The 14,642-nt window shown below is 40.5% G+C and overlaps 1 protein-coding gene across 1 annotated transcript in view; it reads right to left on the minus strand.

Moving 5' to 3' along the window:
- plxnb2a (plexin b2a) overlaps positions 1–14,642 on the minus strand; it is a 111,510-nt gene that overhangs the window by 30,186 nt on the left and 66,682 nt on the right. The window lies entirely within an intron of this gene.

Below are 14,642 nucleotides of genomic sequence, written 5' to 3' on the forward strand. Positions count from 1 at the left end.
GTGTGTGTATGTGTGCGAAAGCAGGAGACTGAGTGTAGCAATTAGTTGTCTGACATACAGAGTTTCTCCTTCCATTAGTGTAGATGGGTGTGTTTAATTATAGCTGTGGCCTGTGGGTGTAAAACCAGGCTTGTGTTCGGTAACATCACGCTCACTAGAACGTCTATCTGCACATCATTCTGCTCTAATGCTGTGCCGATTACAAGGGATGCAACCATCAGGTTAGTCTCGGACGAGTCACATAAACTCGGATAGTTCTTCCCTCAATTTCATCGCGTCTGCCTCCTGAGCAATAAATCACACCACCTCAAGTCCCATCATGTTCATTTATTTTTGCTGGCTTTACAGCAGCTATCAGAAAGTTCTGATCGGTGGTCAGTGGACTTCCCCTGTGCTTTTACTCTCTCCAAATTGAATTCACTTCAGTTCACTTCATTGCAAAGGGATTTATTAGTGTGAAAAGACTTATCTCTCTAACCACCTGCTCGCCTAAATTACCTATCCACAGACATCAACAGTCAGGTGCTCTCAATGGCTGCAATGCAGAGTTCTTGTTCGTGTTACAGTGGAGATAGAGTGAGCAACACATTCATTAGATCTTTAAAAGTTAGGCGTGAACAGCTGCTTTTCTCAAAGGCTGGGAACATTTTCTTTGATTTTATTTTTATTTATATTCAGAATTACAATAGTCATTAAATCTGACTTACAAATATTCTTCTTTGCTTCGTTGTTTGCTGTTGACTGTGGTTGTACTGCTCGATGAGGTGATCGGCCAAAGCCTGTGCCTCAGCTCTTCACTTTTAAAATGTCTGTGCTTAACCCAGACTGTGTTCCTGTCAGGTGGCCTCCTCTCTCATCAAATTTCATATTTTATATTATTTTATTCCACACCCCTGGAACACCATAAAAAAGGAATAATACAGTTGGCAGGTATATTCACCTTCTCTGTCTCTTTCTCTCTCTCAGAGGGGCTCTTATGGATGTGTGCATCTGCCACATCAAAGGAAAATCACCTTTGGTTTTTCCACACAGGATCTATGCCTGTGCTCCGCCATCCATCGTGCCCTTTTCTATTCTCTCTGCCTTATTTTCTTTCTTTCATCCTCCTGCTTTGCTTCTTTAAGCCTGGCTGGTGTCAGCCCAGGAATAAACTGGATGTCAAAGGTGTAGAAGTATGTGTGTTTCTGCTCGTGTTCACCTATTGCTGTGAGCAACTCTTTGACTTTTAGCCATTTAGTTGTGTACGAAGAGCAAATGACTGTTTAGTTGTAGTGTAGGCTATAATTAAAACCTTACAGCATTAATTTTAAGGCATTACGACAATTATTGTAAACAAATGTGATTATCATTGAGAAGATCAGCGGCCTTTAACACGTGCCATGTTTTTCCTAATGGTAATCAGTGGAGCAGTGGCTGCAAATGTGGGCACCACTTCCTCTATGCAACAGGATAATATGAGAGAGTTGTTTTGCACTGTTGTAGTTCAACTGAGCAGGCCGATAGAAAAACAGAGAGTCTGATCTGCACTGGCTGAACAGTAGTGGGATGAGTCCTCGAGATGCACTGCTGCATTTTGGATCATTTGTGGAGAGGTTTGCTGGCACACACAGGTAGACCTGTTAGCAAAGCATGTCTCAGTAGTGAATATGAGAGGTGTTTAGTAGCATATTCAGCAAATAGGCATGTCCGGAATATGGAGATTTTTTTTCCACCTGTAACCTAATTTCAGCTTTGGCATAATTTGTGTAGACAGAATTCAGGAATGAAGTTGTTGACTTGCAAGTCTGCTTAAATATGTTATTTCCACTTTTTGGGCCTGTGTGGTTGAGATTACTGCACGTTGGCAACGATCAACCCGACATATGCAGTAGAAAACTGGAGTCAACAACAAAGGGGATAAAATCTAAATGTTGTAATGGAAAAGTGAGACCAGCCTAAACACATGCACACACACACAAAGGGAGAGAGAACAGCAATCTGTGACTCATTAAAATCCTGAGTGCATACTTTGTGAAAGTCTTGAGCACTGACCCCTCTGCTAAAAAGTTTCGAGTGAAACTAAATCCAGGAATGTCTGCCGAAGTTCCAGCCAGGGGAATAAAGCCTGACTGATTTTCTCTCTGTCTAACCTCTCTAAGCTTTTTTTTTTCTTTCTAACTATTCTTTGTAATTCACATTGTTCCCCTCTCTCTCTCGCTCACTCTCTGACTATATGTATCTCACCCTTTTCTCGTCCTTTCTTTGTCTTTATATCGTCACCCATGGGAAGGAGTTAAAACAAAACTGGTTTTCTGACACAGAAAATCCCCAGGGAAAACCCAGATCTGAAATCTGTGGCTGTCTGCTTGTCTCTGGCTGTGTGTCTGTCTGTATGTGTGTTAGATGTGAGCCTGTCTGACACTAATATTTTACCCAAAGAATCATTTAAACACATCATCTTTGAACTTCTTGTTTCCGTTCTAGTTGTGCATCAAGTTCAAATTCTGCAGTGAGACCAAACTGTTACTAGAAACCTGGTTGTTGACTTTTATTTTGTAGATATGACATTACATATATCAGGATGTGTGATTTTGGTCATATCACACAGTCCTTTAAAGTGTAAATGAGATTTCTCGGAATAGTTTTAGACAGCAGGTTTGTGCACCCTCATTGGTCGACGCCTGCTCAGTTTGAATGTACAACGACAGCTTGTTTAATCCTTCCTCTTAATTTTCTTTCTGCAAACTTTAGACACCAGCAGAAGAAGTGATTCTACTTTATAGGTGAAATGTTCTCTGTGTTCGAGAAGCTTTGATGCAGTCTTATTTACATTCATACCCACCAACAGGTGCCATTAGCCATTCATGGCATCAGCCGGAGAAACACTAAAGCTGATTGGCCAAGCCTGGAGGGGATATGAGTGCTATGATTGGCGGAGCCCCAGGGAAATTGAGTTCTTATTGGTGGTAATGAAGGGGCCTGAAGGAGAGCATGGCTGAGACAAAGTAAGCATAAAACTAAAAGACCGAAACAGATAGGATGCACACACACAGACGCTAAACCTCATTTATCAGCACCACACACACACACCTCATCTCCTCCACAGCAGAGTAACAGAGTGCTGTAAAGGACTTCAAGATCATTCCAGGTCTAAGAGGAGGAGGTTTGTAAATGTTATTTAAGATACTGTATCTTTTTAACTCATCTGTTAATGGGTTTTCATATCAGTCATCAACTCTAGAACACATCAGGCAATAGAAACACATCTGAACAACACTGTGCTACAAGTTGTAATCAAACAACAAATGATATTAGTGAAGTTCTTTTGTCTATAAAATGACTAAATCTCCATTACAATTCCCTCAAACTCAAGCCAATGTATGCGTTGTTTTAGCAAAAGAAAGCTGAGCAAAATTATCTTAATATATGCACCAAATAGATTTTACAAGATGGAACCAGCCAAACTTACGCTTGAAACACATGTTTTACAACTCACTCACTTTTCACACCAGGCGGTTTAACAGCCATTGACACCTGTGATTTCAACAACCCATGAGGTGTTAACAATATAACGGTTTATTGCTTTAAATGCTCCGACAGAAGCCTGTCAACAAGCAAGTTCGTGTTTAGTTGCCATTAAAAAGCATTTTTAAGCAAAACATTTGAAGGTTTCAGCTACTTAAAGGTGTCTATGTGATGGTTTTCTTTGTTGTCACCTTATTAAGAATTTCGATTGAGCAATTTAAAAAAAAGAAATGACTACAATATTACAAGTGACATATAAGCAAATACAGTAAATGAGCTGAGCAGTGGCCAGAAAAAAAGGGACATGAGGAGAGAAGTCAAGTTTAGATGATGCATATTGCTGCAGTAATCCTGTCCTGAGTTTATGTGCACAATATTACAAGATGACAACATAAGAGTGTCTAATAAGTCAACCTTTGAGAGGAGGATTAGTCTCATTATCAAACGTTTGAGAGGTCAGCAGTTATTAAGCAGACTGAGTGTACACACACTTCTCAGTATCGTACCACTCGGTACCGTCTCTGCAGGGCAGTGACACAGCGAGCAGAAACAACAGTGTCGAGGCTCAGAGAAGGCAAAGACAAAGACAGACTGTCAGGAGTGAAAGACACAGGACTGTCTGTTCAACCACTCAACCGAAGAATACAATGAGTATTACACAAAATCTGTATTTAATAAAGTCTCAGAATCTCTCCTAGGAACAATGCTGAAAGTTGACTTAAGGCTAATTCAGAGAGAGACTAAATTTATTGTAACGCTGTTGTAGAATCTATGGGAAATTGTCCTCATTAATCAACAAATCACAGTTTTAGCCAACTCATTTATGGATGTTGGCCTTAAATGTCCACCATAGGATCATCACAAGAAGAAAGTGCAGCTGCCATAACTCAACTTCCAGTTAACCAACAACCACTTCATGCTGTTGCTGAGGACTCCAACTACGGCAATTAAACAAATGATCTGTATCAATGCAGCATTTTGGCAGATTTATTGCTGCATGGTGGAGAAATAAAATAAATGACTCTGCATATTTTTTCAATCAAAGTATGATTTATGTGACCCACATTGCTGATTCCAACAGGCCCATCAGCTGCATCTCTCCTGTTAGATGTAGTTGTATCTACACCGTTCGTGTTCTTCTTGGTGCGTCCTCATATAGTCCGTGACCAAAACTATTCTACTATTGTCCAAACTGCATCTTTTAATGAGCACCGTGTTATTAAGTGTCACAAACATTTCCCCCACACGTCTCGCTGTCTGAACACCATCTCCTGGCAACTCCTAACCAGCTTGAACACCTCTGGAGCGATTTCCTGACATTGGAATTAAATAAATTGCACTTACTTTTACTCTCATACAGTCTAAAATGTTTTGCATGATGTGAAATGCATTTGTGGAAAACCTAGCACACGTATTTTTAAGAAGAGAGGTCCAGTTCAGTGGGGACTTAATTTACTATACAAAAGAAATCTCTCAACTATGACGGCGTTGTACAGACTGTGGGTCATGAAATCACTCTAGTAAACCCTCATTAGAATAAAATGAAATTAAATATATAATCTGAATATAGCTGGGTAAACTACACTTAAATTCTAGTTTATTTTAAGGAATTGATGAAAACAGATTCTAACAAATGAGCTGGAAAATACAAATCCCTTTAACAGGACACACACCGCTCGCAAGTGTGATTTACCACAAATACCCACATTTTACAAATAATAAACCAGAGCAAATTCCCACTGTGATGGATTATCAATCTAAAGCAGGTTTCAAGTCAGTGCAAATTTATTTTTTAACAGCGCACTGAAATGAACTGAAATCCACCCACAGTCTGGAAGGAAATCAATCTTCTTAAATAAATATGACTTTACATCGATCCATTCAAAGTTTTCTGCTAAGTTGAAGCCGGGGACGAGAGACAATTTAGAAAAGAAAAAAACAAAACAAAAACGTGATCCCATTTCATGACGGTAAACTCTCACGCAGATTAATTCCATGTTATGCAAATGTAATTTAGTCGCCTGCGTTGGAATAAGCGATTAACGACCACTTTCTATCCCAGAATACACTGTGCATTAACCTGACAATGACACACGCTGATGAGGCTGTGTGTCCTTGTGTGTACGTTCCGCTGTGCTACCGACAGACCTGCTTCCTGCTTTAATTATCTCTCATACCTAAGCAGCATTTTCCAACAGCTTTAAAAATCAACACACTTCTTTGCCCTGTCAGAGTTTCAGCTGAAGCAATTAAAGGATGCTCGTGTTGTACGGCGCAGAAAGGCTTGTTCAGTGCACCCCATCCTGTTTGGTGGAGCGCTGTATTCAGCTCACATGGGAATAGCTGTCAGAGCATCCTGACAGCTCCAGCAGCTCATTTTTAAGTCCTTAAGATGTCATGATTGAAGTTTTCTGTCAACTTTGCTGGCTACAGATCCAGATAATGTTGTTTTAAAAGGCAAGCTGAACATGAAAAGATCAACTACAGATCAAACACCCGACAGGTGTTCTTTCCCTGTATTTAAAGAGTTCATGTTGGTTTTAGTTGAAGTGAAAGGACTCCCCAGCGACAGGAGGACTCCGGCACTGTACTGTAATCTAAAGGATAATCCACGTATTGTTCTAAATGTATTATCCTCTGAATATCTTCCATCTTCCAAACCTTAGTGAAGATGTAAATCTTTAAAAAACACATTTTAAAGGCCTCGGTAATTTCTGACTATACACTTTTATCAAAGAGGAGGAAATGGTGCGTTTGATGGGAACATTTTCAGTGGCGGACTGATCCACATTTGATGCTGTGCTGTAAGTATTTCTGGCAGGAGGATGGTGTTTGAGGGCATGAGTTAACATAAACTACAATGTGTGTGTTTATGGTGCTATATGAAGTCCTCATACAGGTTCCTAATCCTTATGCTATAGTATAACTTTTTGTAAGTTCTGCAGAGCTGTTTTTAATAAAGCCGCCAGTGTTTGATGCTGTTCTCATTACCTAATGTGACCACATTATGAGCTGCTTCAGACAACATGCTGATAATTGCCATGTCATGAGAAGGATTCATTATAGCCCAACGTCCTGAATGGATATTAAATTCACTTGATATGATCTTTTCCAGGGGAACCTGGAGGCATTCGGACAATTGGATTATAAATCACCTCTTAATTAGACTAATCAGATGCAGTCTATAGGGCTGCTATAGAGTTCTACTGTAAAAAATATATACATTCTTATTGTCTTGAGCAACAGTTTGTAAATTAGTTGGGGTTTTCTTTCATCTCAAAGTAATGCATGCTGTGATGTTTATGCTAGTAATAATCTGAAATAAATAAAATTCTCTGATTGGCTAGAAGGGCGAGACTCACTCCAAAACTCAGTGCTCTCTATGCTAATTTTGGGGCATATTTCAAGATTTAAATGAAAGGTGCTTCATACTGTATGAACACACAGTGTCTGCTGCTGTGTTCGTAGCTGAACACAGAGGTAGGCAGCCTCCATGACTGCAGCTCCTGCTGTCGAGTCATTATGTCTGGACAGAATCCAGCAGATTTACAGCTTCTCTTCGCACACTGGAAATTAAACCTCTGCCTTGTCTGTACAGAGCGAGAGGGAGAAATCAAGCAAGAAGTGAATGTAAAAGCACTTTATTAAAAACTGCATGTCTCTAAAGTTGTATCAAAAAATAATTAGCACTGCCTGCACACATGGAGCGCTGCCAAACCCTCACATAGGGGATGGATGTGTGCGTTTCTGCATATGCATGCGAGTCCTGTCCAAATGTTTGAACCCACTTTTATAGCTCAACTTGTATTTTTGAAAAGTTTTCTAAACTTTTCAGTCCTTTGAGCTCCTGTTCTACAGCTCCTGCTAACCTTTGCACACATGAACACACACACACACACACACACATAAACACAAAGAAAGAGCAAGACAGACGAGAGGCAGCTCTATCGGCTCTCAATTAACAAGGCAGCCTCTGTTTCACCAGTGGTTTGGCGTGTCTGCCAGTGAAAATGTGTGTGTGAGAGAGAGAAAGACAGAAAAAGAGAAGGAGAGATTGTTCTCAACAGCCAGAAGGCAGAGATATAACCTTCATTCCTACTTAGATTAAAGGATTTAGAGCAAGGCGCCTTATTACACACCCAAAGAAAGAGGAAGAGGGAGAGTTTTCCCTCCTTCTCCTTCTGTTCTGGGTTGATTAAAACACAGATAACTATCCCTCCCTGGCTGAAAGCTGCTAGATGCCAGCTCCAAACCCACATTCCCACTAAAATCCAGACACAACAATGGTTTATCTGAGTTTCGGAGGATTTCGTTTTTGTCCACTTGGACCCTCTTACGCGAAAATACCTATTGTCATGAGTATTAAAAGGACCCCAGCAGTGAGTATACTTGTGTGTGAAAGCTTTTAGGATGCACTTAAAAATGTAATGTGAGAAACTTGAGACTATTTAATGCTACCTAGTAATAAAACTTAAGACACATCCCAGTTAACAATGTCATTTATCTGATTTAATGAAAAGGGTGAAACAACAGGTGAGCTGAGTACGATTAAAAGACCAATCATATCACTTGAATCTTCAGTTTTCTATGAATGAATTTCATAGTCAGACCTCAGAATAAGGAAGGTTTAGATGAACCATGACACCTCTGACCCTGTCCTCCCCAGTCCACAATCAAACTGCTCCATGAATCACAAATTCAATACAATATCCCAGAAATGTCTTATTTCCTGTGTTCTAGTCACAAGACGACCTATCACATGCCTTTGTCTGTAGGCTTTACACTAGGAAAGAATCACTGTGTCATTCAGGGGCAGCACAGAGCGTAGGTCATCCATGTTTTGAGAGGCTGTTGTTTCACTGCATCTCCTATTACAGACACTGATATACCTGTAAACCATACTGTTGTCATAAGTGCTGCTACTTTTCATTAATGGAATAAAGCCACATTTCCCTTGTGGAAAGCTTTGCTGTACTTCAGCGTCTTCCAAAGTGTAGCCTGTACAACTGTGAGCCTTTCAAAGCAGCTTTCCCAACACACTGCAGGCTTTATGCTCAATCTCAAACTGCTGATCACATAAAGTTTTTTTCCTGGGAAACTGTTCATATCTATTTTCGGCTGTAATCCATATCTGACACCTACATGAACTGACAGATACGTCAGGCAGAGCAACAGAAAATACATCACATTCACTTTTGCACTTTTGAGTTGTGGCTGAACTGATGTGTCTTTCCAAATTAAAATCAATTCATACTGTAGTTCTGTATTTAAATTGAGGGAACATGCATCAACTGCTTAGACAGAACCGTAACCACGGCTGCTATTTGCTGTCAAGGAGGAGGTTACAAACTTACAACCAAAGATAGATCATGGGTGGAGTATTACTTCAACTTCTGCAATTAAATGCACTTTTTAAATTATGAAGCGAAGATAGAGAGGAAGTGGTGTAGACAGAGACACAACAACAAACAGCGGAGAGATGAATTACGGAGCAGGAAATATAACACAGTGTGAAACAGATGCTGCTGATGTTCAGTCCACTCAGCGCACAGCTGGTTGAGTCTGATTGTTAGTGACTGCAGCAGCAATCATGCTAGTACCAGACTGAATGAATGAGCCAGGAGTGCAGTTCTAATTCTGCTGCAGGGCTGTCCATCCTTACAAACTGACCGGGGCCATGTGATAAAAGTGAGTGACCACTAGTTGAAAGCAATGTCTTAGTTTTCTTAACAAATAAATACAGTATTTCTCACATGCTGTGTGATTCCAGTAAGTAGACAAATTATTTCTTTCATTTCCATGTTTGTGAGTTTAAGTTGAGATGAATAAACAATGTAGAGATACTTCACTGACAATGTATAGGAGACTCGTGAATCCTCCGGCTTTCATCTAACAAACTCTACATAATAAAGTGCAGCGTCTTCCTCAAGGCTAATGTACACCTTACTCGGTGTGTGAGGGAGAAGAAACTGGATGTACAAGTCAGAGGAGAAAGAACAAAGACAACAAAGAGGTAACAGCTTGCATATCAATGTGTATGTATGAGCTAGTGAGAGATAAAAGGAGAAGAAATGAGGAGTCAGTGAAAGAGGACGATCATGCAGTCTCTAAGTCGCTGTATTAAAGTACCAAGGGGTGCATTCAGGGACACGCCAGACACTAAGCCCTAATGAAATCTAGTCGGGAAAGACAGCCTTTTTACTTTCTAACCAGAGCAGCAGACAAACTCAAGTGAGACGCAGCACTCATTAGACTCCGCTGAGTCCTCACTGCCGGACGACTGGTCCAATCACTACTGTACTCAACATATTTCTGAAATAACTCTGTACTTCTAAATGGTTTTCATTACTACTGATCCCACTGAGAATCAACACGTCAGATTGGAAACTTGACTAATGTTGGCCTAATTAAAAACGTCTCACTGCTGCAGACTTGAGTATTTGTGCGTTGTGAGTAAAAACCTGTTGGTTCACTGAGAATCAAGCTTCAGCTGATTTCTTATCTAAAGTTATTTTTCTTCCTTCTGGCATAAACACATTCAAAATGATAACAGCTTCCTGGTAGGAAGGTTTGACAATACACACATACACACAGGCCTATATGTAGTTATGAGGACAGTCAAGAACATAATTTCCTAGGTCATTACTTTAACCATTAACTAACCCTGAACGTCTTAATCCTCAAATTGATTCCTGAAGTTGTAAAGTCTCAAAATGTCCCCACAGAATTGGTTTTAAGCTGAACTGAAGCATAGAAAGACATATATGTATATGTATAAGAGGACCGGGGTGTTGATTGTTAAGGCTTGTGGGGGTCAATGGGAAGTTTGCAGAGCAATACAGGAAGTAGAAAGACAAACACACACAAACACACTAACAGAGAAACACACACAAAAGGTGTGACCCTGGTTTAGAGCTGAGGAAACACACGATTAGCAGGTATTAAAAGTTACACCGTGGATTTCTCTCTCTCTCTCTCTCACACACACAGAAGCACGCACACACACACACACACACACACACACACACACACACACACACACACACACACACACACACACACGAAGAGTGTGTCTGACCCAGTTCATTATATGAGGGTCTTAGCAGGGAAATCCGCATTACTAATACGCAGTGTGAATGCAGAGGCTATTACCAGCTAAATGGTACTCTGCCAGGCTGGTGTGTGTGTGTGTGTGTGTGTGTGTGTGTGTGTGTGTGTGTATGTGTGTGTGTTTAAAGTGATTTTCCTCAGCTTTGTAACCAAGTGTCTTTTATACAGCAGAGAGAAAGAGTGTGTGTATTTACAAAACTTGCAGCCTCTTGGTGAAAAACAAGCAAAACAAAATGCTAAAACAGCCTCGAGGTTGGTGATGAGTGTGTGTGTGTGTGTGTGTGTGTGTGTGTGTGTGTGTGTGTGTGTGTGTGTATACATATCAGTATTGCTGCTGTGTCTAAAGCAGCAACAGTAGTTGTTGTGCTATCAGCCAGCGACAGCCAGCTGCTAAAGTGCGATAGAGACACCTTTACTCTACATGTCTCTGTCTCTCTCTCTCTCTCAGCCCTGAGGGTGTGTGTGTGTTAATAGTTAATGTTTGAACTATATAAACAACTATGAGGAAGCAATCATAGCGATGCAAAACAACAGCCAGAAAGCTTATTGTCTACAAGCACACACGTGCACAGACACGTGCACATCCAGTGGTCTCTCATAATACTTGTCAGAACACTCATCGACATATTTCACTCCCCGACCCTAAAACATATTCTTTACCCCAAAAATCTTTATACATGTCCTGACAAGAATAGTATTTGAACATAACTTGTGCACACAAGGAAATAAATACTTGCCATAGTTGTGAGGACACTCACTGACTGTGCACTCCAGTAACCAGGTTGGATCATGGAACAAGGTTACATGCACTTAAGGAGCCTGCTTATTGGAAATCCATGTTTACGTGCGGCAGATAGTAATCTGTAATAACCTGATTTCTCCTCTACCTCTGGCTTATTCTAGACTATTCACAGTGCAAAATTAGTATATTAAAAAAGAAAGACACAGAATAAATAAGATAGGTGACCTCTCGGGTGTCTTTCAGTTCAACACGGGGACACAAGTAGTACAGAGAGGTTAACTCAGCAAACTATGATTATGTCTCCTTAAAGTAAAGCTCTGCAGGTATTAGACTGTCGTGATAATTATAAAAGAGCGGCTGTAAATGCTGATAATATGATAGAAGACACCAATTATGGAGGGGTTTGTCGCAGGAACTGCAGGTAGCACTTTTCTCTATTATAGCCATGAGAGTGTGTGTGTCCCTTTGTGAGTAGTGTGCTGTGCTGGCACTGCTATCTGACAGGGCAGATTGTGATTTTTAGCTGAGCAGCTCTAATCTCTTGTTACAATATGAAGCGCTGATTACACCACTGCACACTGTGGGAAAAAGAGAGAGGGGAAACTGTGCGATAGAGAATATAAAAGGGCAGATAAGGCGACAAGGTGAGGCGTGGAGGCTGAGGTAACTTTAGAGGAAGGAGAGAGGGCAGGGGGTGTTGCACAGGCGAGGCGAGGTCATCCAGATTTATCTGGCACACACACAGCTAACAGCTAACGGCACAACGTGTACAGTAAGGATGTTATGACTAGCACCTGCCTCTGCACTGTCCTGTTACGCTTGGCCACGGCCATTATACTCGCTGCGTGTGTCTGTGTGTTGATGTTCAGATAGCAGCGCTAGAATAATAAGTGGGAGAAAACATGGAGGCAGAAACATGCATATTAACGGGAGACACATCCAGCAGTGCTGATCTGGACAAAGACCCTTCCCTGTAGTAGCAGGGACATGAGAGAAGGGTGTGACATGCAGGGAAGGTCGCCAGCTGGAATCGAACCAGAGACGCTGCAGTTATGTGGCACGTGCTGTAACCACTTGACCAATTTGGACTGGTTGGGAGTGGAGGGACAGCTGCAGCAGAAATGGTCACTTTGCACCAGTAGTTCATGGACCTATGCTGCTTGTCTCGGTTTTATATCAGTTGAAACAGGATATTTTTGCATTTCTAAAGTAATCAGCCGTTAATCTGTAATAAAAAATATTTATTTTTTGCAACTGAAGTAAGCCAGCATGGTCCTTTCCTGTAAAAAAAAGAATTAAAAAATCCTTCAATCGACTTGTTCCTGTGTCTAAAACACAAACATACACACACACAAACACACACAAGCTCCCAGGGAGACGTCCGTTAGGTAATTTGCAGATTTTCAAAAGGTTACAGAAGGGAAGAGGGAAGAGAGAGAGGTCATTTATTGGTGAGTGAAGAGGAGAAAGAAAGATGAGCTGGGAGCCAGAGAGAACAGAGGATGTGAGGGTCAGTGCAGTCTTTCCTTTGAAGACCTCTGCTCCAGGAAACAACAGAGGGGGGGTCCAACATAAGAAGTCTAAGTGAGGAGAGAAAGGTGACAAGTAACTGGGAGGAGAGAGAGAATGCAGCACAATGGCCGCGGTGTAGGAGCTGCAGACCCATGTGAGAAGCAGACAGAAAAACATGCTTAATAAAGGATGAATTAAATATGAACCGGTGTGGATTTTTTTGGCACCACAGAGACTTAAGAGGTGAAACCGACAGAGCTGCAACAGACAGAGCAGCCATTGTGCTCCTGTGGATGGAAACAGCACAAACAAAGATGGAAAGACTCGGCACTAAAATCAATGTAGAGAAGGACAGGAAGACGGGAGGAACTGCAGGGAGCCTGGTGGACGTTTTATAGAAAGGGAGAGATGTTCAATTACAGTAACAAAAATAATAATGAATGTAAGACTCTGCCTTCTCTCGTCTCTCTCTCTCATGGTCTAGGTTGAGACTTCAAACATTTAAACTTTCAATAATCATTTTCTTTTTTTTGACACCTGGGAGCCTCTAACTGTGTCTGTCTACTATTTGGTGTTTGACAAGTAGGGTACAGTTAAGTTTTATGTACTGAACACAGCTGCAGAAAAGTAAACTGCAACAAGTGAGAGATTAAACTTTTAACAGAACTCATATTTACTGATCATCATCCGCCTCCAACAAGCTAATGTTTCAAACACGCTCGTGCTCTTGGAAATATTGACTCTTGCAACAAGTGCAAAGTTTATTTAACCACATTTACAGCTCATTTTTCAGTGAGTTGCCACAAGGACATAAAGGGAAGCAGAGAAGAATTTCTTTATTATGCAGAAGTCAGAGTTACATTATTGAGAAGATTTCCATTGGAATATGAAGTGAGATAGACTCAAAGCGCCACAGGGTCTTTTAATATAGAGTTTCTCCTTCATTTCTCCTCTACAAGCTGGCGGGCGATAACAGCTGGATATTAGTTTCCTGCCGAGGATTTCATATATCATATCATTACTGCACTTTGTTATCCAACTATTATCTTCAATATGGACTATTACATAATATCTCGTACAGGAACCAACTCTGGAGTGAGCCACTGTATCATTTCTCTCTTTATCTGGCTTTCAGGCACAGTGCAGCACCATTTCAATATAATGCTTTTTGAAAGTAGACATCTTTTCTTGGGTTGATGCAGCTGGGATAGCTTCACCTGATATCCTACATTTTTGAATCAGATTTATTTATTTATTTTTTACAAGCACAAGTCTATATACATTTTAATAGAAAAGATGATGCTAACCTTCAAGGTCACTGCTATTCAAACTATAAACACTAAAGCTAAAGACGACTTTACATAGATGAATATAGTAAAAGGACATTTTTTCCAATCAGTGTGACCCACATTTAACTTCACAAACCTTGTGTTGCTAACAATGTTGGTGCAACAGTTCACAACCATTTTCCCTAAGACACAACTGAAAAACTAAAAAGTCCTCTAAGCCTGCATATCACTTTAAATCTGTTGTTTTGATGGCATTTGATGACAGAAAATGTATTTTTAATTCAAGTAAGAGCAGTAGATCATTAGAAAATAGTTAAATATGTTCAAAAATGCCCAACTTCAACAGATCTCCTGCAGAAATTAATGACATTTTGTTTGTTTTCTCTATTAAATTCCATTAAAATGTGGCTGTGTTTCGAGATATCACGCAAATGAATAAATAAACAATGCAGAGAATGATTTTCTGGGATGTTTTCCTGAGGAAA

This window comes from Anabas testudineus, chromosome 23 (assembly GCF_900324465.2).
Source record: "Anabas testudineus chromosome 23, fAnaTes1.2, whole genome shotgun sequence".
NCBI classification, from domain to species: domain Eukaryota; kingdom Metazoa; phylum Chordata; class Actinopteri; order Anabantiformes; family Anabantidae; genus Anabas; species Anabas testudineus.